Source organism: Pogona vitticeps, chromosome 10 (assembly GCF_051106095.1).
Source record: "Pogona vitticeps strain Pit_001003342236 chromosome 10, PviZW2.1, whole genome shotgun sequence".
Taxonomy (NCBI): domain Eukaryota; kingdom Metazoa; phylum Chordata; class Lepidosauria; order Squamata; family Agamidae; genus Pogona; species Pogona vitticeps.
In genome coordinates this window covers 20,086,217-20,110,946 of record NC_135792.1, presented here as the reverse complement: position 1 = coordinate 20,110,946, position 24,730 = coordinate 20,086,217, and the positions used below count along the sequence as shown (strand labels likewise).

Below are 24,730 nucleotides of genomic sequence, written 5' to 3'. Positions count from 1 at the left end.
TTAGTGAAATTCCTTGCAATAAAAGACAAGTCCTTTGTTTCAGAGTGGCACCACAAAGAGGATCTACAAATCACACACACAAACCCAAGTGCAATGTATACATGCATGTCCTCACACACACAACTTGTCTGTACTCTGAGCGATGTCCAAAAAGCTTAGTTCCACGTCTTATGCAGCTGACACTGAATTTTGCCTCAAGAAAAAAATCTGAGGTGAGCAATGCTGGTTATTGCACAAGCAGAAACTTCAGAGGAATTCAGAAGGAATAAAGGAGAGTTTTGATAAGTCTACTCAAATTTCTCAGGGGGATTTTGCACACACCCAGCATCTTCCACACAGAGAATTTCTTTCCTCTACTGGAGTTTTTGAGTAAGGGCTGAAGCCACAGTTTGAAGGCACATTTTACTGAATCTCAGAGCAACTGAGCTCTACAGGCGGCTTAAAGCAGAAAAAGCAACTTTACCTCAAGGTGACCATTTACCACTGTGCCCATTTCTGTCAAGAAGTTAAGGGAGGATGTTTGTGTGGGAACTGATACAGATGGCTTGCAACCTAAGTACATAATTTTCTAGATTTTCTCTCTCCCTTCCTCCCCCCCCCCCAGCTTTTATATATCTTTTTCTGCTGGAACAAGAGTAATTTCACTGAGCAAAGAACAGAAGGGAAATGACATGGTAGAAAATAAAAAGCTACAAAATGCTTAAAAGATTTCCTTAAGTGACAGGAGTACGCTTGTGAGCGTACTTAATCTGCCTAAAAGTGAAGCTGAACTGGGTAGAAATTACTGCATCTCAAATCTTGCCTGTCATTAAGCAGTGCTGTTGTAAAAGTTGCAGGACCACTTAATAATCTGTTTTTGTTGTTGTTTCTCTTGTATTCATTTATTTGCTTTTAAACTGTGGCCATTAAATATCACCTTCTCAAAGTTGTCATGTTTACTATAGCGGTGATGACAGCACCCATGAGCAAATGTGATATGCTCGTGCATTCTGCTGCTAGTATTCCATGATGACTGCTGTGTGGCCTCTGGATCACTTTGCACGGTAACATGAACTGCAAAAAAACTGGATCCAAAGAACAATGAATGAATGGATTGGAGAGAAGAGCTAATAAAGCTTGGACAGTTTGTCCAAGGGTTTGTGGAATGCAGTAATACCTAAATAACTTAATAATTAGTTTACTTTAGTTTATTATTAGAGACATGGTGGTGCTGCATGTTAAACCGCAGAAGCCTCTGTGCTGTAAGGTCTATAGATCTGCAGCTGTAAGATCGAATCCACGCGATGGAGTGAGCGCCCGTCGCTTGTCCCAGCTCCCGCCTACCTAGCAGTTCGAAAGCATGCAAATGCAAGGAGATAAATAGGGACCACCTCGGTGGGAAGGTAACAGCGTTCCATGTCTAAGTCGCACTGGCCATGTGACCATGGAAGATTGTCTTTGGACAAAACGCTGGCTCTATGGCTTGGAAACGGAGATAAGCACTGTGCCCTAGAGTCAAAGACGACTGGACGAATTGTCAAGGGGAACCTTTACCTTTATCTTAGTTTATTATTATTATGATCCATGGCCAGCATAATACAGATTGGATTTTTAAGGCAGACACAAAGCTAATACAGAGGGGGGGGAAGAGATATAGGAAAGTTAAAATTTTAAATCATTACCAATTAAATCTTTACATATCTTACATGGAGCATCGAGAAATTTCAAATTTTCCTTCTTTTAAATCAGAGGCACGTCTGAAAAAAAAGGCTCACCTAATGATAAGATAGTCCTATGAATTCTTTGGGGGGGGGTGGTTCTCCCTTTGAAGTTATTTGGCAGGGTAGTCCTTTTTGAAGATATCCTTCACTTGAAGGATTGATCAGTCAAAAGATAAAAAGTGCATAAGGCGGGAGATCTGAGAACCTCATGCTGTTCACCCACAGAAGACAATGACTAGGTGACTTGTGTTCCTGCTGAGTTACAAGTTGCTAATTATTTGTAGGAAGTTAGTTAGCCCCATATCAATGCATTCTTTTATTTAAAGAAGAGGATATATATTGATCAAAGTGTACATGCTGTGCTTTCTGAAGTTGATTGTTACCAGCTATAAAGCTGGGATGTTTATGTATGATCAGAGGTTACAGATAATCTTTTAGAGCTCAAGGGAATTCCTTGGCTTCTGAAAACAACTGAATATATAGTGGAAGTTTTTCCAACCTCACCTATTCTGCACATGACTCTTTGTGATCTAGACATGAGGATATTCACGACATGGACAACTGCCATGTTGTCACACCAAAAGGCAACTGCTGAATTGGCCCAATATTGCGCTCATAGCCATAGGGTTCCATGGATCAGAAAAAATGCAAAAATGTGAGGTCACGGGTACTTCAGAGTCACTCCATTCCCTCGGCCACTGGCAGGCACACCATCAGCCTCTAAAGTAAATTCCATTGCCCAATGATCCGGCAGCATCGGAACCTGAAACTCAGCACCTTCAATGTAATTTTGACACGCTGCAGCATGTCCCAAATTTGAATCCTAAGGTCAACCAATTTACTATCTGCCAGCCTACTAGATTGTGGAACAGTGTCTAATTCAATCCCTAAAAAATGTAATTACTGTAGTTGGGCCCTCCGTCTTTTCATCTGTCAAGGGTACACCTAGTTCCTGAGCTACAATCTGAAAAGAACGCATAAGGGACACACATTGCCCAGATCATGGCTTCCCCAAAATAAAAAATCACCCAAATAATGAATGACTTGGGAAAGCTCTGCCCTATGCTTGAGGGCCCAAGGAACGAACTAAAATGTTCAAAAGCAGCACAGGAAATCGAGCAGCCCATTGGCATTGCTCTATCCATATAAAAGAAACCTTCAAATTGGAAACCCAACAACTCAAAATCGTCAGGGTGGACTGGAAGCAGACAAAAAGCAGATTGGGTTGATTTCCTTCAGAATGGATAGGTTTGTTCTCCTTGCAGTCCAGGGAACTCTCAAGAGTCTCCTCCAGCACCACAATTCAAAAGCATCAATTCTTCGGCAGTCAGCCTTCTTTATGGTCCAGCTCTCACTCCCATACATTGCTACTGGAAAAACTATAGCTTTGACTATGCAGACCTTTGTCGGCAAGGTGATGTCTTTGCTTTTTAAGATGCTGTCTAGGTTTGTCATTGCTGAGCCAGAGGTATAGAGATTTAATGAAAGCTCCGTCCCTCCTCCTCTCAGAAGTGGCATCATTCAACCAAGACTCTCTGCCATGAAGATTCTGCACAATGGTGAAGAGGTCATAGAGAAAAGGGACAGGATCTGTTCTCCATCATCCCAGAGGGCAGGACACATAATAATGGGCTCAAGCTTCAGGAAGCTGAATTTGGGCTGAGTATCCGGGGGGGGGGAACACATTTTAACTGTTAGAGAAGTACAGCAATGGAACCAATTGCCTTGGGAGGCGGTGAGCACTCCTGTGCTGGAGGCTTTGAAGAGAAAATTTTACAACCATCTGTCAGAAATGCTTTAATTTAGATCCTTGCATTGAGCAGTGGGTTGGACTTGATGGCCTTATAGGACCCTTCCAACACCACTATTCTATGGTTCTTGGGTACTATCCTTATATTTCTGTCCTACTTTTCTGTGAGCTGTTCCGTAAAACTTGGCCCAACTCAGCAACATCAAAGTGTGTACTTTCATTCCTAGTTTAGCTTTTATAAACACAGCCCTGCTATTACTTAGCTGTACCCCACAATGGTTGCTGTCTGCAAACATCCTTTCACTTTCTCCTGCACACTCCAATTGTCTGTAATGAATGTGGACAGAAGCAATTGGCTTGGCTTGTCAGTGGAACTGAATAACCAATTGCAAGACAGACAAGAACGAATAGTGATTACCTCTATCTCAGAATTGTCTCTACTGCACTAACAGGAAAAAGAAGCAGTGACAATTGATTTACTACAATAATATTGAAGAACTAATGAAAAACACACACAAAAGCAGAGACCAGTAAGAAGATGCTGGTTTCAGATTGCTTCTTTTCATATTAGCATCACACAGAATCACCCAGCGGCTCTGACCTTTAAACAAAGGTCATTAGGCTATAGCGGGTAAACGACAAAACCCAACAACTTTGCCCATTAGTATCGTGTTACACAGCCTTCAATTCTGTTATAACTCAATACATTCCCAGTGAGAGATATGGAGGATAGGCTGGATGACTCATCCTCCTAATAAAATGTAGCCGAAATGAAATTTCTTATTCAGCTGAATCAGCCTATACCCGAGCCCCCAACAACCAGTTACAGGAACTCAATTATTTTGCTCTTGTCTAATTTCATTTCCACCCAAACCACCACAGAGTCTTTTTCAGCTATCCAGAAAAGACGTCATTGTGAGAAAAATCTACCCAAACAATTTTAAGGAAAAAAAAAGGTTAATTCCAGGACTATTTCTACATTCCATACCAAAAAAAGAGAGATGTTAGAAATGCTTCATTGCCTAAGGTTTTCTACTTTGGTTGAAATCCTATTGGTGTATATTTATTCGGCACAAGCCAGATGATGTCATCATCGGATGACAGAGATCTCTCACCCCTTTAGATTCCAAGGCTCCCTAAGCATCCATTTTGTCCTTGGGAAACCGTTGGGGTTGGAACTGGCAGTGGTGATCCAGCAGTGATTTTGCAATATTAAAGGCTCTCCACTCAGATCCTGAGGCTCCCAAAGATTTCTCAAGGGCCAAAAGGACCTTCAGAGGGCAACAAAACCTGAAGGGGATGGAATAAGAAGATGGCCTCATCCAGCTTGCATGGTTCAAATTTATGCCAACAGGATTTCAGCCATCAAATTATGCCATTATAGTGTTTCCATAAGTGGTCACTCACAATTCATTGGTCTGGTTAACCTCCTTTGGCTGGGATTTTCAGCTATGTTTAAAGCACATAAGTAATGAGAGTTTGGCGAATCAACACTTATACAGATTCCATCATTTCAGTAGAATGGATCTAATTAGAATAAACGAGTGGATTTAGTTTGATATTATTTTAAAAACTGTGCTCAAACACAGTATGTGAATGTTCTTTTTTAAAGCAATATTTCTCCAAATTGCTAAGGTATTAACATTCACTAATCAGTGTGCTGAAAAAAAAATGGCTGAAGGACCCTGATGAGAAAATCTGGAAGCACCATCTCAGAAATAAAAAAGGGCTTGTCCTGGGGGTTTTCTATACCACTCTCCTGACAGTTTTCACTGCTGAAATCATGGTCATACACATGGAAGTGCTTAGTTATCCCAGATATGTGAGTCTATATCAGTGGTTCTTAACCTTTGTTACTCGGATGCTTTTGAACTGCAACTCCCAGAAACCCGTCAGGACAGCTAGTGGTGAAGGCTTCCGGGAGTTGCAGTCCAAAACTCCTGAGTAACCCAAGGTTAAGAACCAGTGGTCTATATCACACCTGAAATTTCTGTAATTCTCACCTGGTGTGCAGTCTACTACTTTATTAACAGAGTCCTCTTCCCCACCCCTTCCTTTCATCTCTGCCCTTCATCTGTATTACTTTGACTGCCTTCCTTTAAAAAAAGGCTACCAAAATTTGAGCAGCATCAATATTGCCTATATTCCTTTCAAATAGTTATATAGGCAAGAATTAGAAAAATTCTCAAAGGATCACTCTGAAGTCTATCATACAAACCATTTGCTAAACACAACAATATCCATATATTTCCCTGTTTTCCAAGAATATATAAAAATACTTAATATGCAGTTGTCCACAGATAGACATGTGACAAATTAATTGAAAGTAAAATATTTTAAAGCATTATTTTTGTTCGCTAAAACCCAAATCCGAACCACTCTGGAAACCACCAAAGTCACTCTGTACCCAAATAAAGGGCATACAGAATCTGCATGTCTTGCCCTCCCCTGTGTTCTTCAGGAGACGTGACCCACTCCATCTCTGGGTCTGTGACATTATTTGGATCACGTTCCCATCAATAGAAGGGAAACACAAATAGCAATGACCGGGGACCATCCTGATTATGTGACCTATCCACCCAAAGCCCAGATGACAATAATCATCCTACAATTAGACACACACTCAACCATAATACTTTAATAATATATCTATGAATGTTAAAAAACGAAGCTAAACAAGAAAGACAATAAAGAAAAAGAATGATGAGAATACAAAAATGTTGTCTAAGTAATTTGAATCTTTCTCTTCACCCTTCTGCTCCACAAATTATCTATCTATCTATCTATCTATCTATCTATCTATCTATCTATCTATCTATCTATCTATCTATCTATCTATCTATCTATCTATCTATCTATCTATCTATCTATCTATCTATCTATCTATCTATCTATCTATCTATCTATCTATCTATCTATCTATCTATCTATCTATCATCTATCACACAATATAAGCTCCCCCGGTGCCTTAGTGACTACAGTGTCCAGGGATACTCAGCTGCCTTCAATGCAGCTGAATGTGTGCGTGCATGCATGCAGGTTCATAACTGCACCCATGCATGCATGCACGCATGGACACACACACACACACACACACACACACACACACACACACAAAGCCAGTGTGGTTCTGTAGAAAGAGTGTAGGACTGGGCCTCAGGAAAACGGGGTTCAAATCCCCACTCACCAATAGAAGCTCGGTGAGTGGTGGTGCTGTAAAACCATTTCTTAAAATTCTTACATACCTTGAAAACTGTACTTGGGCTGCTATAGGTCAGATGAGAATTGATGACACATAGCGTACGTATGTATGTCGGGCTGTACACTGTCTTCTGATGAATGTGGGGACAGGATCAGAATAAAGAGCATCCCATCATTCTGTGGCACAATAATACATCTGAAGATCTTTCATGTTCCATCTGGCATTCATGGGATTTTTTTAAAAAAATGTTCAGCAATTTGAAGTGAGAAAGTGAAAAACTGAAAGAAACACAGTATCAGCCAATTGAGTTGCTGGGGTCAAAGGGAAAGCAAATGACAGCTGAACGTACGGTACTCCAGGATCTCTCCTGGACTTTCCAATCCATAAGGCACCCAGAATAATTCAGACTAAGGTCACTATTAGACACGGGAGCTTCGTATTCGTAACCTAGGGGATACGAATATGAAGTGCGGCACCACACCGCAGTTCCTACCTGCCCCCCCCAAACCAGCCTGTTTCACTCACTGCGCTCCTTGCAGTGTGTTTGTCTGATGGCGGCAACATTGGGCCAATTGGGTGCTTCCCTCTCTCTCGCCTCAGCCGATTGTTCAGAATCTGAGCAGGGAGACTCATCTTCCCACCTCCTCACTGGAGTGGCCAGCTGTGGAGAGAGGCAGGGAAGCGGCCAAGGGACTCCTTCAGCAATTGGCGCACAATGAGTGAGTGGACTGGACGGGTTCTGTGGGGCGGGAATGGACCAACCTTGGCCCCTGTGGTGCCAAGATTCATATTTGTATCCCGCAAGATACGGACACGGAGCTACCATGTCTCGTCACCATATATTCCCTTTCAGTTGCTGAACCAGTCATTTCACGGAGGTGCAGGTCAAACAGAGGAATGTAGCCCTCAGTACAGATGTCCATCTAGAAAGTATTTCTGTTGTGTCTGAATACTGATACATAAAAACTATGAATATTTCAAGGGTTGAGGGGAAAAAACTGGAAAAGGCCCATGAAAGATCTCATCATTTTCACTCTCACTTCTCTCTTTGTGAAATGTTGAAGGAAGTGAGGGGAAATAGTGGGGGTAACAAATGAAAAATGAATAGCATCACTGGTGTTCTAACACCCTAACTGTTGTCATTTATTATTTTTTTAAATGTGTCTGTTTTCATATCAGGCACTGTACTAAAATAGAAGAGCAGATCCCTCCCTCAGGCTGTCTCTTTCTCCCTCCCGTTAAAAACTGTATATTTTCTTTTCGAAAGAGTGTTCAACATTGTCTGGATCTTGTCCAATATTACCAGTGGATTGTATAGAAAACAGCATTCTACCATTTTCGGTTTGGAGTAACCATGTGAAATTTTAATGGCAAACATTTCGTTTCCTTGGCATTACTGAATGTTTGTTCGTATTTAAAAACGTTATCCTTTGTCTTACAGAAGCAGAGTTAGTCACTTTAGGGGGGAAATCAAGATATATTTTTTTTAAGCTGCAAATCCTCAGTCTCAAGCTGTCACTCTTACTTTGAGCATCTCTGCTGTGCTCTCTTAGAGCCTTCAGTGTATACTCCCCCAGGAAATCTTTCCTGGCTCTGTAAAGCAAAACAAAAGAGCCTTGATTTGAATAAGTCTGACTAGGAAGCTCTTCCATATCAGAAAGTAATCGAGCTGCAAAAAACTAGAGATAATTAATGTTACCAAAGCTTAGCCAGTTATTCTTAATTAAACAGCCCTTCTGTGAGAGATCTCATATGTCAGATAATTCTCCCTTCAAAAAATGAGTGGGTGGGTACATTTGTTGGTCTGGGGAGATGGCGAGCCAGGTTGAAATGTTCACTCATGACATGTCCATGGTTATCCTGTGATGACAACAATATTAAGGAATGGATCAGCCATATACTGTATTAGAAAGTTCATATTATCCAAAACAAAACATATTTTTGTGGAAGGAATTCATACTTCTAGCTACTAGCCATTAATAATTATGTGCCCTCAAGTCAATTCTATTACAGGTGGAGAAATGTCTTTGGACTTGTTTATGAGCCATAAAAAAGGTAAAGGTTCCCCTTGACAATTTTTTTTTTGTCCAGTCGTGTTCGACTCTAGGGGGCGGCGCTCATCCCGCTCTTCAAGCCATAGAGCCAGCGATTGTCCGAAGACAATCTTTCCGTGGTCACATGGCCAGTGTGATTTAGACACGGAACACTGCCATAGGGCAAGATAAGTTTTGAATACCTATGAGATCAGGGGCCAATGTTACCTCAGAGATCCAGTTTCTGTTGACTTCATGTGAAAAGATTCTCGAACCCAGATTCACCTTTAAAAGGAAAAAAAAATATTCCTTTTTACTTGTTTAGTAACAAAGTATGTAACTTCTTAGAAGGGATGCGCTGGCACTGCGGGTTAAACTGCAGAAGCCTCTGTGCTGCAAGGTCAGAAAACCAGCAGTCGTAAGATCGAATCCACGCAACAGACTGAGCCCCCGTCACTTGTCCCAGCTCCTGCCAACCTAGCAGTTCAAAAGCATGCAAATGCAAGTAGATAAATAGGTACTAACTCGGTAGGAAGGTAACAGTGTTCCTTGTCTAGTCGCACTGGCCACGTGACCACAGAAACTGTCTTCAGACAAACGCTGGCTCTACAGCTTGGAAATGGGGATGACCACCACACCCTAGATAGAGTCGATCATGACTGGACTAAATGTCAAGGGGAACCCTTACCTTTACCTTTTTAATGTATCTTCTTATTATCATAGCATTATCATAATCCCTCTGGCCTTGACTTCTTCATGGAAATAAGTTGGTTCTTTCTCCAAAGAAAACTTGCTCTGTCTGCTTCTTACTATGAATTCATAAGTAACATTAAGGTTTTTATTCCACTAGTCATGTTACAGTCTACCTTTAATGGACATATATGTAAGAAATGCCACTAAATCATGGGCCTAGAGATGAGAATGAATTAAAAAACAAATCGCAAAATTCATCAAAAGTTCACCTCAATTTGTATTCATCAGTGCAATGATCCCCTGATGTACATGAGTTTATGAACTTTTAGCCATTTTTGATTTGTTGATTGATTTACCTATTTTGGGGCTGTTTTCATGCCATTTTCACCCCCCAAGCCATCTGCAACCTCCTCCTGCCAATCAGGCAACCTTCTAGTCCAGTGGTCCCCAACCTTGGGCCTCCAGATGTTCTTGGAATACAACTCCCAGAAGCCTTCACCACCACCTCTGCTGGCCAGGATTTCTGGGAGATGAAGTCCAAGAACATCTGGAGGCCCAAGGTTGGGGACCACTGCTCTAGTCAACCCTGGGAGGGACCTAGAGACTGGCAGGTTAGGCAACCAAATGCACAGCTCAAAGGGCTCTGGGGAGTTGCTTGACAAGAGGCTTTATTTCCACTTCTGCTCCGAGTTTTTGCTGGTGTCTGTGTGTCAGGCAGGAGTTCACAGTTGTAGTGTTCAAAGCACAACTTTATTTCATTATTTCAAATAGTGGAACTTTATGCGGGTTTATTTTATTCCCATTTATTTTTGTATAGGGTGAGTGATCTCCCTCCTGGGAGCATGCCTTCACCAGGAGCTTTGTTGCTGGGTAAAGAGATAATCAAGTCTTCTTGTTGTTATTATTTATGTGCCATTGATCTATGTATTGTCCTGTCCCCCGGCTCAGCTCCTGCAGACTCAAGCCTGTAGCTTCCTTATAGGGAGTCTCTCCATCTCATATTGGTTCTTCCTCTTTTCCTGCTGCTTTTTGCCTTTCCCACCATTATTGTCCTTTCCAGAAGATCCCGCCTTCTCATGATGTGCCCAAAGTAGGACAACCTTAGTTTCCTCATTTCCACTTCCAAAGATGGTCCAGGTTTCATAAGTTCCAGGACCCGTTTGTCCATCCTTCTGCCAGCCCAAGCTCTCCTCCAGCACCACATTTCAATAGAATCCATCTTTTCCCCTCTTACCAGCTTTCTTCACTCTCCAGCTTTCACACCCATACACGGTGATTGGAAATACATGAGTGTGGAAGATGTTGGTCTCCAGGGACACTTCCTGACACCTGACAATCTTTTCTAGTTCCTTCAGGGCTGCCCTTTTGAATCTCAGTCTTCCGATTTCTTGGCTGCAACCTCCATTGGGGCTGTTTCTGATTGATCCAGAGAAGGTAGCCCATGAAAAACATGTTACTTTGGTGGAAGACATAGCAGGGAAGTACCAAGAGACACATGTTTGACACCATTTCCAAGGGTTAAGCATCTTGGCTGAGATTACCAAGCTAGTTAAACTGTTGCTAGACTCTCAACTAATTGACTGCTCCTTCTTACCATATTAATGAGATATTGACAGATGATTATTTATTTAGGTTTTGGAGTCATTCATTCTTTGGGTTTATCTGGCACTACAGATGTGAATACCTTTTTTGGGGGGGGGGGGTAGCTAGAGACCATAGCATCATTTGTAATCTGAAAAGAGAACATTGTCTCTGGATCAAAAAGTAACAGAAAAATAACACAATTGCAGCCTACAAAAAGAACGGGACCAAGATTTGCCATTTTGTTTTCCTTGTTCTTTTGCTGAGGTCATAGATACAAACATAGGCTCAGTTAAAAGGGACCCGCCATGCAAGGGAGGCAGCAGGATTTACCTGGTGGAAGCCTATACCATGATATATTTATTCATCTCTCTGGTGCTTTCAGAAAACCACAGAGAGACAAGATAAAGAAGGGGAAATATATTCTGTCAACGTCCTTTCAACTGATGGTGTTTTGTTTTTTGTTTTTTTGTATGTGTGGGTTCTTAGTGGCTGACATTTGGTTTCCCTAGCAGACGTTCCTTTGAGTATTTTTTGAGTAAGAGCATTGCTTAAATAATTTGAAAATACTTTCAGAGAGAAAGGGAGATGGCAGACCAATAAATTATAAAATGGCACAAAGTTGTTGGAGAAAGTGTCACCAAAACAATGTGGGATGTTCAGGAAGATGGCAGCAAGCGGCAGGAAGTTAATAAGTGAACCAACCCATTTATATGGTGATAACTTTGGTTAAGACTGAACAGGCAAGAAGCACAGGTAAGAAGGAGAGTGACTAGTTAAGGGGGTCAAAACAGCTCTTAGGACTCCTGTGTGCTGATGGCAAAAAATAACATTTTTCCACAGTGAAAGTTATGAAATATCCTTTCCCTGAATTTATTAATTACTGAGGCTTTCTCATTGCCTCCAAATCAACAGGGGACCAAGCCTTGTCTTTCTCATGGTCCTTATGGGTAAAAGGCCATCCTTTTCCAGTAATGTCCCCCAAAGCATACATGATGCCCCCTCCATCATCACAATACAGTGATTGTGATGCCAGTTGAGGTTAGCAGGTATGATGCGCTCATTGTTCCGGGTGAGGGCAGGGCAACCAAGTTTACTGGTCCATTTTCTTCAGATGGAAAAGGTAAGTCAAGCTCATGGGTCCAAGCAGAGTCGGGAAGAGCGGTTCACAGCTGGATTTGAGCCGATGAGAAGGACTCGGTAGATAGCGGGGAAGTAACAGAAGGCACACATTAAGAACACCATTTCCAAGAGGTAAGTACCACATCCTGGCTTAGGTTACCAAGGAGGAAGAAATAGGCAAACTGTTGCAAGACTCTCAACTAACTGACTGGTTGCCTTCTCCATAAGGTGAGATAAATATTTTTATCATTACAGTATATATTATTCGAATGTCATACTTTACTGTTGGCTTTTAATTGCTTCATTGATGTTTTCATGAAAGTTGTAATTTGAAAAAGAGTGAGAAATTAAAATAATAATAGTCATGATGCATTACTTCATTTTATAACCTCCATTAGGATATTCTTAAAGTTGCTGATTTGTTACAGCATAGAATCTGTGCTGTAAACTGTATATAAAACTGGATTTTGCAATATGGATCACTTCCCCTCTTGAGGTAAGAAACCCTTTTTTTCAGAAATCTTGACTGAACATTAATTTATCTAGCTGGATCATTTGGTCTGAAGAAGGAAAATATCCAGTACATCAGGAAATTATTCCAAAACTTGAAATGTGATCAAAGGCCTATTCAAAGAGGAGACTTGTGGGAACTCCAAAGCTAAAAGGAAAGAAGGGAACACAATCTAAATAAGCTGGTTGCTTCTCCATAAAGTGAGGTAAATATTTTTATCTTTTTATATTATTCAAATGTCATACTTTACTGCTGGCTTTTAATTGTTTCATTGATGTTTTCATTGAAGTTGTAATTTGAAAAAGAGTGAGAAATTTTAAAAAATCGTGATGTATAACCTCATTTTACTTCCTCCATTAGGATATTCCTACAGTGGTTGATTTGTTACAGCATAGAAACTGTGAGGTAAACTGTATATAAAAAAGGATTTTCCAGCATGGATCACTTTTCACCTTAAGAAACTTGATAAAATGTTAATTTATCTAGCATGATCATTTGGTCTGAAGAAGGAAAATATCCAGTACATCAGGAAATTATTCCAAAACTTGAAATGTGATCAAAGGCCTATTCAAAGAGGAGACTTGTGGGAACTCCAAAACTAAAAGGAAAGAAGGGAACACAATCTAAATAAGCTGGTTACTGACAAACCAAGAATCAGGTAAGACGTCCAGCATAATTTTCAGTGCATCTGTGACTTTCCCCCCTATTTCTGCATCATTCGAGAGACAGCAGGTGGCTGTGAGTACATTCAGCTTCGGCTAGATCACTCTTGTTATCAGGTAAGAAAAATGCCTCTTGTTCCCCAAATTATCTAGCAGACCATCATCACATCTTTTCTGTCTTCGGATTGTGATGAGTGAAACTCACAGCAAACATTGAATGCTTTCCAAAAGTGAAAAGGACCTGCAATGTCTTCCAGCTACGATCTCTTCATGTTTCTGCATCATCTTGGGGTAAGTCACTCTTGTTATCAGGTAAGAAAAATACCTCTTGTTCCCCAAATTATCTAGCAGACCATCAACACATCTTTTCTGTCTTCGGATTGTGATGAGCGAAACTCACAGCAAACATTGAATGCTTTCCAAAAGTGAAAAGGACCTGCAATATCTTCCAACTACGATCTCTTCATGTTTCTGCATCATCTTGGGGTAAGTAACTCTTGTTATCAGGTAAGAAAAATGCCTCTTGTTCCCCAAATTATCTAGCAGACCATCAACACGTCTTTTCTGTCTTCGGATTGTGATGAGAGAAACTCACAGCAAACATTGAATGCTTTCCAAAAGTGAAAGGGACCTGCAATGTCTTCCAACTGCGATCTCTTCATGTTTCTGCATCATCTTGGGGTAAGTCACTCTTGTTATCAGGTAAGAAAAATACCTCTTGTTCCCCAAATTATCTAGCAGACCATCAACTCGTCTTTTCTGTCTTCGGATTGTGATGAGTGAAACTCACAGCAACCATTGAATGATTTCCAAAAGTGAAAGGGACCTGCAATGTCTTCCAACTGCGATCTCTTCATGTTTCTGCATCATCCTGGGGTAAGTCACTCTTGTTATCAGGTAAGAAAAATACCTCTTGTTCCCCAAATTATCTAGCAGACCATCAACACGTATTTTCTGTCTTCGGATTGTGATGAGCGAAACTCACAGCAAACATTGAATGATTTCCAAAAGTGAAAGGGACCTGCAATGTCTTCCAACTGCGATCTCTTCATGTTTCTGCATCATCTTGGGGTAAGTCACTCTTGTTATCAGGTAAGAAAAATACCTCTTGTTCTCCAAATTATCTAGCAGACCATCAACATATCTTTTCTGTCTTTGGATTGTGATGAGCGAAACTCACAGCAAACATTGAATGCTTTCCAAAAGTGAAAGGGACCTGCAATGTCTTCCAGCTACGATCTCTTCATGTTCCTGCATCATCTTGGGGTAAGTCACTCACTTTTGTTATCTGGTAAGAAAATTCCTTTTGTTCCCTAAATTATCTAGCGGACCATCAACACATTTTTCCTTTCTTCGGACTGTGATGAGTGAAACTGACAGCGAACAATGAATAATTTCCAAAAGTAAAACGGACTTGCTATGCATCATCTTGGGGTAAGTAATTCAATTTATTTCCAAGGTTTCTCAAATAATTAAGCATGTTAAGTCATTCTGTTCTGAATTCTTATATTTTAATGCCCTGATTTTGAAATCCCACTGGTATAGTTATTGCATGATTCTCAGATGTACTAAAATTCTAATGTTCTAATTTCAGTTGATGAACTTTTTTTAGGTTGGACTGATTAGATTTGATGAAACTCTAGAAGACCTTTATCCCATCGCCCTCAGAGAATCTGGAATAGGAAGTAGAAATTTGGCTGAAACTTCTGCACCACTTCAATTACCTTGAAGGAAGGAACAGGTAATTCATTCTTTTTATTTCAAAGGTTTTTATCCCCATAAAAATCATGAAGGTGGGGCATCCAGTCAGAATCATGACATTTTGGAACTCAGATCTCCACCTCTTTCTTGTAAGGTGGATGCAGGATTCCGGGAGGATGTTGTAAATTTCTAGATTCAATATTTGAATTTCTTTCTCTCTCTTTTTTTTAGGTTTCAATGATGGAATGAAATGGCATTTTAGAAGACGTTTTCAGGTAACACAGAGCTTTTTCTGTGTTCCAAACTCTCAGGCACTCAAACCAGCAGGGCTGTTGCTGAGGGAGTCTCTGGATGTTGTGCCAGCGGCCGGGTGGTGGTTTCTGGTCTTTGCTGATATGCCCAGGGTAACACTGATCGCCACATTTGGGGTCGGGAAGGAATTTTCCTCCAGGGCAAATTGGCCAGAGGTCCTGGAGGTTTTTCGCCTTCCTCTGGGCATCTGGCAGGGACCACCCATTAGGGCAATCCTATAGGTCAAAAATAAAATAGACTGTGTAAAAAAAAATCTTTGTTGTGTTTGTCTGTTTTTTGTCCTTTCTTAAATGACATGAGTCCTCAATGGATTCTTCCTGCAATTCTTTGCCTCTCTGTGTCCCTGTTCCAAACAGCCATCATTATACTCTCTTCTCTTGGAAGAGCAGGCAGCAACCCAGTGCCCTCCCAAGGTACTGGACTACAACTCCTATTATCATACTGGCTGGGGCTTCTGGGTGTTGTAGTCCAAGAAAAGGAACATTTCTAAGCTCACCCAGCAACGGCCACAAGAGGTGGGAATGGCAACGGGGAACAACTGGAGGAGGACCAGCCCAGGAAGACTATTCTCTTGTAACCCCTATTTCGATGCTAACGTGTGGGGCTTGTGGTCCTTTTTTATGGTCACGGCGAATCTCCCCAAGTGAAGAGCTGTGATTCCAAAGTGCACACCGAGTGACTCTTCAGTCACATCATCCAGTCCAGCAGTACCACTGATCAACTACTGAAAGCAGGAGACAGCCTAGAAATAAAGTGGACACATTAGAATGATCTGTGTATGAAACAGGAGACTGGCCATGTGCCCTATGCAGAGCAGAGCAGGCATCAATCCTGTGCCCTCCAACGGTCCTGGATTACAACTCCTATTATCCTGCTGGCTGGGGCTTCTCAGTGTTGTGTTATATCCAGAAATTACATCTGAAATGTACAATTTGAATACTAGTTATTTTCAAGATCTGAGAATGGGGAATGGCTGGGTCTTTAATAGGTATAGATATTAAGTGTCTGCCATGAAATTAGAAAAATAAACAAGCGGAGGGATTTTTTTCCCTACACATGCACTTTATCCTGAATCCAGAACTCGCGTCCTCCACATGCCTCCTCCTCCTCCTCCTCCTCCTCCTCTTGAGGAGCCGCCACCACCTCCAGTTCCCCAGTGGGTCCGACGGGAAGGGAAGCTGGGAATGTTGTAGAGGGAGGGAATGGAGGATAAGAGGGAAAGGGGTGGGGGTGGAAGAGCATGGGGGCCGGTGGGCGAGTAAGGAGGTGGGGGCGAGCAAGACAGCGTGCAAGTGAGGCGGGCAACGGGGCAGGGGATCGGATGACTGGGCCTGCGCTGGCTTTTTCTTTTGGCAACCCTGTTACTTCAGTTTTTTTGGTTTTTTTGAAGGAACAGACCTTCACCTGTATGGAATAGAATCCAATGAACCACATCTACCCCAAAAGAAGCTGGCCCCTGCCAGGGAAGCAGAAAATCTCATTCCCCTGGTAGAGAGGTCCATGTATGCATGTATCGCATGTGTGCGCTAAAATTTCTTAAAGGAGACTAGCGGGGACCCTACCTTTCTGCAAGCTCTGCCACTCAGGGGAAGAAGACAACCTGCACATGGATCCTGGGAACCACTCTCTCCTACATCTTCCTTGTGCCCTCGCATCCCAGGGGAAGAAGAAACCTACTTCTCAGCAACCCCTCTAACCCAGGGAGAGAAACCTAGTGCAAAGAAGACCTAGAATATCTCCTTGTCTAAATAACTGTAATGTACGTATTAAACCAGGGGCAGGGCAAGCATGAAAGAATAAATATATGCCTCCACCCCATGGATCCAAGTGCTCCCACCGATTCTCTACAATCAAATGGAAAAAAATGTCTGTGAAGACTCCTTATGTGCCCTCTAGGAAGTCTGGACTGCAATTGTTGTTGTGCTCTTGAGAGTTCTACCCCCAAGATGCCAACCAATCTGAAAAATAGCCCTCAACCCTGCCAAAGGTGCCCACTCCAAATTAGAGTAAAAGGTTCCTCAGGACCTCTGTAACAAAACAAAATGAGATCCTACAGTTCTTTAAAATCTCTTTCAATGTAATTCCTAGCAACAGAATGCAACCGGATGGAGGGTAGCTTAGTGGCCGGGCGCCTGTTATGCCCAAGGAAGAGTTTATCTTCTTTGCCATCAACGTGTTATTTGACTATAGGCAAGCTAAAGCCACTCAACTTTCCCATCACAGGGTTTGTGGATGATTAATCTTGGGTAGCCAACATGGGGCGGCTGAGAAACAAGAATGTTGTGTTTCTTTTCCCCTTATGTTGCTTAATCCACATACGTACAGTGATCATAAAGGACAGGATGATGAGTCACAAAGGCATGGACCACTAATCCAGTTCAACGATTACTGGATTATCCCATTTTGAACATTTTACAGAAATGCACAGGAGATAAAAAACACCATCAAACATTGGCAAAAGCTCTTTGAGGATGCTGTCACACTAATGAAATCAATTGGGTGATGGATCAGGGTTTTTGAATGCAGCTGCAACTCATGTGGTAGTTATGTTGTTCATGGGTTGGTATGTGTGTCCTCTTGGGAAAAAAAAGTAATCTGTTTTTAAACGGTGTTGTATATTCATTGAGAGGGCTACACAGGGTTTTAAAAATGTTGCACTTGAGGCTTTCTCCGGCTCCCATCCACGTTCATAACGGCTGACTTTCACAGCCACTAGCTTGGAAATGGGGATGAGCACCACACCCTAGATAGAGTTGAATATGACTGGACTAAACATCGAGGGGAACCTTTACCTTTACCTTTTTATGTATCTTCTTATTATCGTAGCATTATCATAATCCCTCTGGCCTTGACTTCTTCATGGAAATAAATTGGTTCTTTCTCCAAAGAAAACTTGCTCTGTCTGCTTGTTACTATGAATTCATGAGTAACATTAAGGTTTTTATTCCACTAGTCATGCGACAGTCTACCTTTAATGGACATATATGTAAGAAATGTCACTAAATCATGGGCCTAGAGATGAGCATGAATTAAAAAACAAATCACCATAATTCTTGAAAAGTTCAATTTGTATTCATCAGTGGCAATGATCCCCTGATGTACATGAGTTGATGAATATTTAGCCATTTTTGATTTGTTGATTCATTTACCCATTTTGGGGCTGTTTTTATGCCATTTTCACACACACCCCAAAGCCATCTGTAACCTTCTCCTGCCAGTCAGGCGACCTTCTAGGCAACCCTGGGAGGGACCTAGAGACGGGCAGGTTAGGCAACCAAACGCACGGCTCAAAGGGCTCTGGGGAGTTGCTTGTCAAGAGGCTTTATTTCCACTTCTGCGTCAAGTTTTTGCTGGTGTCTGTGTGCCAGGCAGGAGTTCACAGTTGTAGTGTTCAAAGCACAACTTTATTTCATTATTTCAAATAGTGGGACTTTATGTGGGTTTATTTTATTCCCATTTATTTTTGTATAGGGTGAGTGATCTCCCTCCTGGGAGCATGCCTTCACCAGGAGCTTTGTTGCTGGGCAAAGAGTTAATCAAGTCTTCTTGTTGTTATTTTTTATGTGCCATCGAGGTGCTTCCGACCTGTGGGGCCCTCAGGAAGGAGAGATCTACGAATTGTCCTGTCCCTCGGCTCAGCTCCTGCAGACTCAAGCCTGTGGCTTCCTTATAGGGAGTCTGTCCATCTCATATTGGGTCTTCCTCTTTTCCTGCTGTGTTTGGCTTTTCCCACCATTATTGTCCTTTCCAGAAGATCCCGCCTTCTCATGATGTGCCCAAAGTAGGACAACCTCGGTTCCTCATTTCCAGTTCCAGAGATGGTCCAGGTCTCATTAGTTCCAGGACCCGCTTGTCCATCCTTCTGCCAGTCCAAGCTCTCCTCCAGCACCACATTTCAATAGAATCCACCTTTCCCCCCCTTCCAGCTTTCTTCACTCTCCAGCTTTAACACCTTTACACGGTGATTGGAAATACATGAGTGTGGATGATGTTGGTCTCCAGGGACACTTCCTGACACCTGACAATCTTTTCCAGTTCCTTCAGGGCTGCCCTTTTGAATCTCGGTCTTCCAATTTCTTGGCTGCAACCTCCAATGAGGCTGCTTCTGATTGAACCAGAGAAGGGAGACCCTGAAAACCATGTTATTTTGGGGGGAGACATAGCGGGGAAGTACCAAGAGAGAGACGTTTGACACCATTTCCAAGGCTTAAGCAGCACATTTTGGCTGAGGTTACCAAGCTAGTTAAACTGTTGCTAGACTCTCAACTAATTAACTGCTCCTTCTTACCATATTAATGAGATATTGACAGATGATTATTTATTTAGGTTTTGGAGTCATTTCTTCTTTGGGTTTATCTGGCACTACAGATGTGAATACCTTTTCTGGGGGGTAGCCAGAGACCATAGCATCATTTGTAATTTGAACCCACCATGCAATGGAGGCAGCAGGATTTACCTGGTGGAAACCTATACCATAATATATTTATTCATCTTTCAGGTGCTTTCAGAAAACCACAGAGAGACTAGATAAAGAAGGGGAAATACATTTTGTCAACATCCTTACAACTGATGGTGTTTTTTTGTATGTGTGTGTTCTTAGTGGCTGACATTTGGTTTCCCTAGCAGACGTTCCTTTGAGTATTTCTTGAGTAAGAGTATTGCTTAAATAATCTGAAAATACTTTCAGAGAGAAAGGGAGATGGCAGACCAATAAATTATAAAATGGCACAAAGTTGTTGGAGAAAGTGTCACCAAAACAATGTGGGATGTTCAGGAAGATGGCAGCAAGCGGCAGGAAGTTAATAAGTGAACCAACCCATTTATAAGTAGATACCTTTGGTTAAGACTGAACAGGCAAGAAGCACAGGTAAGAAGGAGAGTGACTGGTTAAGGGGGTCAAAACAGCTCTTAGGACTCCTGTGTGCTGATGGCAAAAATATAACATTTTTCCACAGTGAAAGTTATGAAATATCCTTTCCCTGAATTTATTAGTTACCGAGGCTTTCTCATTGCCTCCAAATCAACAGGGGACCAAGCCTTGTCTTTATCATGGTCCTTATGGGGAAAAGGCCATCCTTTTCCAGTAATGTCCCCCCAAGCACACACGATGCCCCCTCCATCATCACAGTGATTGTGATGCCAGTTGAGGTTAGCAGGTATGATGCGCTCATTGTTCCGGGTGAGGGCAGGGCAACCAAGTTTACTGGTCCATTTTCTTGGGATGGAAAAGGTAAGTCAAGCTCATGGGTCCAAGCAGAGTCGGGAAGAGAGGTTCCCAGCTGGATTTGAGCCGATGAGAAGGACTCGGTAAGATAGCGGGGAAGTAACAGAAGGCACACATTAAGAACACCATTTCCGAGAGGTAAGTACCACATCCTGGCTTAGGTTACCAAGGAGGAAGAAGTAGGCAAACTGTTGTAAGACCCTCAACCAACTGACTAGATGCCTTCTCCATAAGGTGAGATAAATATTTTTATCTTTATATATTATTTGAAAGTCATACATTCCTGCTGGTTTTTAATTGTTTCATTGATGTTTTCATGAAAGTTGTAATTTGAAAAAGAGTGAGAAATTAAAATAATAATAGTCATGATGCATTACTTCATTTTATTCCCTCCATTAGGATATTCTTAAAGTTGCTGATTTGTTACAGCATAGAATCTGTGCTGTAAACTGTATATAAAACTGGATTTTGCAATATGGATCACTTCCCCTCTTGAGGTAAGAAACCCTTTTTTTCAGAAATCTTGTCTGAACATTAATTTATCTAGCTGGATCATTTGGTCTGAAGAAGGAAAATATCCAGTACATCAGGAAATTATTCCAAAACTTGAAATGTGATCAAAGGCCTATTCAAAGAGGAGACTTGTGGGAACTCCAAAGCTAAAAGGAAAGAAGGGAACACAATCTAAATAAGCTGGTTGCTTCTCCATAAGGTGAGGTAAACATTTTTATCTTTTTATATTATTCAAATGTCATACTTTACTGCTGGCTGTTAATTGTTTCATTGATGTTTTCATTGAAGTTGTAATTTGAAAAAGAGTGAGAAATTTTAAAAAATCGTGATGTATAACCTCATTTTACTTCCTCCATTAGGATATTCCTACAGTGGTTGATTTGTTACACCATAGAAACTGTGATGTAAACTGTATATAAAACAGGATTTTCCAACATGGATCACTTTTCACCTTAAGATGAGAAAGGTTTTTTTCAGAAATCTTGATCAAATGTTAATTTATCTAGTTTGATCATTTGGTCTGAAGAAGGAAAATAATCAGTACTTCAGGAAATTATCCCAAAACTTGAAATGTGATCAAAGGCCTATTCAAAGAGGAGACTTGTGGGAACTCCGAAACTAAAAGGAAAGAAGGGAACACAATCTAAATAAGCTGGTTACTGACAAACCAAGAATCAGGTAAGCCCTCCAGCATAATTTTCAGTGCATCTGTGACTTTCTCCCTTATTTCTGCATCATTCGAGAGACAGCAGGTGGCTGTGAGTACATTCAGCTTTGGCTAGATCACTCTTGTTATCAGGTAAGAAAAATACTTCTTGTTTCCCAAATTATCTAGCAGACCATCAACTCATTTTTTCTGTCTTCGGATTGTGATGAGTGACACTCACAGCAAACATTGCATGCTTTCCAAAAGTGAAAGGGACCTGCAATGTCTTCCAACTACGATCTCTTCATGTTTCTGCATCATCTTGGGGTAAGTCACTCTTGTTATCAGGTAAGAAAAATACCTCTTGTTCCCCAAATTATCTAGCAGACCATCAACTCGTCTTTTCTGTCTTCGGATTGTGATGAGTGAAACTCACAGCAACCATTGAATGATTTCCAAAAGTGAAAGGGACCTGCAATGTCTTCCAACTGCGATCTCTTCATGTTTCTGCATCACCTTGGGGTAGTCACTCTTGTTATCAGGTAAGAAAAATACCTCTTGTTCTCCAAATTATCTAGCAGACCATCAACACATCTTTTCTGTCTTCGGATCGTGATGAGCGAAACTCACAGCAAACATTGAATGCTTTCCAAAAGTGAAAAGGACCTGCAATGTCTTCCAACTACGATCTCTTCATGTTTCTGCATCACCTTGGGGTAAGTCACTCTTGTTATCAGGTAAGAAAAATACCTCTTGTTCCCCAAATCATCTAGCAGACCATCAACACATCTTTTCTGTCTTTGGATCGTGATGAGCGAAACTCACAGCAAACATTGAATGCTTTCCAAAAGTGAAAGGGACCTGCAATGTCTTCCAACTACGATCTCTTCATGTTTCTGCATCATCTTGGGGTAAGTCACTCTTGTTATCAGGTAAGAAAAATACCTCTTGTTCCCCAAATCATCTAGCAGACCATCAACACATCTTTTCTGTCTTTGGATCGTGATGAGCGAAACTCACAGCAAACATTGAATGCTTTCCAAAAGTGAAAGGGACCTGCAATGTCTTCCAACTACGATCTCTTCATGTTTCTGCATCATCTTGGGGTAAGTCACTCTTGTTATCAGGTAAGAAAAATACCTCTTGTTCCCCAAATCATCTAGCAGACCATCAACACATCTTTTCTGTCTTCGGATCGTGATGAGCGAAACTCACAGCAAACATTGAATGCTTTCCAAAAGTGAAAGGGACCTGCAATGTCTTCCAACTGCGATCTCTTCATGTTTCTGCATCATCTTGGGGTAAGTCACTCACTTTTGTTATCCAGTAAGAAAAATGCCTCTTGTTCCACAAATTATCTAGCAGACTATCAACACATCTTTCCTTTCTTCGGACTGTGATGAGTGAAACTGACAGTGAACAATGAATAATTTCCAAAAGTAAAACGGACTTGCTATGCATCATCTTGGGGTAAGTAATTCAATTTATTTCCAAGGTTTCTCAAATAATTACGCATATTAAGTCATTCTGTTCTGAATTCTTATATTTTAATGCCCTAATTTTGAAATCCCACTGGTATAGTTATTGCATGATTCTCAGATGTACTAAACTTCTAATGTTCTAATTTCAATTGATGTACTACTGTAAGTGCTATGAACTAATTTCTAGTTTCAATTGATGAACTTCTTTTTAGTTTGGACGGATTAGATTTGATGAAACTCTAGAAGACCTTTATCTCATCGCCCTCAGAGAATCTGGAATATGAAGCAGAAATTTGGCTGAAACTTCAGCACCACTTCAGTTACCTTGAAGGAAGGAACAGGTAATTCATTCTTTCTATTTCTAATATTTTGATCCCCATAAAAATCATGAAGGTGGGGCATCCAGTCAGAATCATGACATTCGGCAACTCAAATCTCCACCTCCTCCTTGTAAGGTGGATGCAGGATTCTGGGAGAATGAAGTAATTTTCTCAAGTTCTAGATTCAGTCCTGGAACTTCTTTCTTTCTCTCTCTCTCTCTCTCTCTTTTTTAGGTTTGAATGATGGGATGAGATGGCATTTCAGAAGACATTTATTAATCTTTCAGGTAACACAGAGCTTTTCCTGTGTTCCAGCTCTCAGGCGTTCAAAGCAGCAGGGCTGTTGCTGAGGGAGTCTGTGGATGTTGTCCCAGTGGCCGGGTGGTGGTTTATGGTCTTTGCTGATATGCCCAGGGTAACACTGATCGCCACATTTGGGGTCGGGAAGGAATTTTCCTCCAGGGCAAATTGGCTGGAGGTCCTGGAGGTTTTTCGCCTTCCTCTGGGCATCCGGCAGGGACCACCCATTAGGGCGATCCTATAGGTCAAAAATAAAATAAAATTGTGTAAAAAAAATCTTTGTTGTGTTTGTCTGTTTTTTATCCTTTCTCAAATGACATGAGTCCTAAGTGGAGTTTTCTTGCAGTTCTCCGCCTCTCTCTGTCCCTTTTCCAAACAGCCACCATTATACTCTCTTCTCTTAGAAGAGCAGGCAGCAACCCAGTGCCATCCCAAGGTACTGGACTACAACTCCTATTATCACACTGGCTGGGGCTTCTGGGTGTTGTAGTCCAAGAAAAGGAACATTTGCAAGCTCACCCAGCAATGGCCACAAGAGGTGGGAATGGCAACGGGGAACAACCGGAGGAGGACCAGCCCAGGAAGACTGTCCTCTTGTAACCCCTATTTCAAGGCTAACGTGTGGGGCTTGTGGTCCTTTTTTATGGTCACGGTGGTACCCACCCCCTGGAGAACCATCAGCTGGAGAGTCCTGACCTCCATCTACGATCACAGAAGGTAGTCCGTGCCCAGCCATCATGGGTCATAAGGTCCACTTTATGGCCGACATGTGGAGCAGAGGTCACCATGGGAACCTGTCCCTCACAGCTCACTGGTGGCAGCTGGAAGATCTGAAGGGTGGCAGGGCATCAGAAACTGGACTGGGGAACACACTTGTCCTGCCACCACACTACAGGGCCATTCTGCTGCAGGCACAGTACATGGAGGGTCAGGTGATGGGGAGGAATATTGTCAATGTGTTTTTGGCTATGCAGCACAA

The 24,730-nt window shown here is 41.7% G+C and overlaps 1 long non-coding RNA gene across 1 annotated transcript; it reads left to right on the top strand.

Annotated features, from left to right (window-relative positions):
* The first annotated feature begins 9,964 nt into the window (after positions 1-9,964).
* Positions 9,965-24,027, top strand: LOC144584399 (uncharacterized). Its single transcript, XR_013538623.1, has 2 exons — positions 9,965-14,995; positions 23,686-24,027. It is a non-coding gene; the product is annotated as an uncharacterized LOC144584399 (long non-coding RNA).
* Positions 24,028-24,730: the final 703 nt, after the last annotated feature.